Here is a 1368-nt window from a genome sequence, read left to right on the forward strand (position 1 = left end):
ACAGAACATCAACCAATCAGAGCGGAGCGTCACAGAACGTCAGCCAATGAGAGCGCAGCATCACAGAACGCCAGCCAATGAGAACGCAGCGTCACAGAACGTCAGCCAATGAGAGCGGAGCATCACAGAATGTCAACCAATGAGAGCATAGGGTCACAGAATGCCAGCCAATGAGAGCGGAACGTCACAGAACATCAACCAATGAGAGCGCAGCGTCACAGAACGTCAGCCAATGAGAGCGCACCGTCACGGTACGCCAGCCAATGAGAACGCAGCGTCATAGAACACCAGCCAATGAGAGCAGAGCGTCACAGAACGCAAGCCAATGAGAACATAGCGTCACAGAACATCAACCAATCAGAGCGGAGCGTCACAGAACGCCAGCCAATGAGAGCGCAGCATCACAGAACGCCAGCCAATGAGAACGCAGCGTCACAGAACGTCAGCCAATGAGAGCGGAGCGTCACAGAATGTCAACCAATGAGAGCATAGGGTCACACAACCTGAGAGCCTGATCCTTAGTTTTTCTCTTTCCTGTTGTGCTGTTACACAGTTATATCAAACATTTTTTCTAATAAATAACTTATATATACAAATGCAATGTAGAACAACATCACTTTCATCCAAATACATGCAGCATGTTACTGCCAGGCCAAAAAAACTCCGAAAACGTCACACCTTTACTTTTGATCACAGGAGACATTTTTACCGTACATAAGGCTTATGTAGTGTCACAATAAAGATCATAACGTTTGTTAAAAATCCATAGCTGCATTATTTTTTTTTATTTTTGATGATGGAGAATCGGACCGCTGCGTCAAGTATCCATCACATCCCAAATCAGAGTCTGGACTTTATGGTGGCTAATCCATGTGTGGAAATGATGTCTCATGCTCCCTGAACAGCTCTGTCACAGGCCTGATGACCCCAGTGAATCCTGGCATTGTCTCATCTTTTTGACATTAAAGAAATGAGAGGCTACTTGCTGCATCAGTTAGAGTTGACCACAGTGGCCAAAAAAAGTACCTGCCAGGACTTAACCAAGCAAATAGTTCAGATCCTTCCATCTGTAATCACTGCAGTGATTAATAATGTTTCAGCTGTAACAAGTTATTTAACTATAACAATCCATATTCATGAAATTTACTGCTAATATATCATGAATCAGGATTGAATGTGTAGGGCATTTTCAAGCTTGTGTCAATTATCTCCTTTAGCAGCTTTGGATCCTATTAAGATAATTATATATCATCTCTTACTTAACTCCTAATATACAAAGTAAGTAATAGCCAGTAAGAAGTAAATAAGTAGTGATAGTAACACTGAAAAACATTTGTGTTCATTGGCAGGAAAATGTCAAAGACAGAG

The sequence above is a fragment of the Sphaeramia orbicularis genome, chromosome 10, assembly GCF_902148855.1.
Source record: "Sphaeramia orbicularis chromosome 10, fSphaOr1.1, whole genome shotgun sequence".
Classification (NCBI taxonomy): domain Eukaryota; kingdom Metazoa; phylum Chordata; class Actinopteri; order Kurtiformes; family Apogonidae; genus Sphaeramia; species Sphaeramia orbicularis.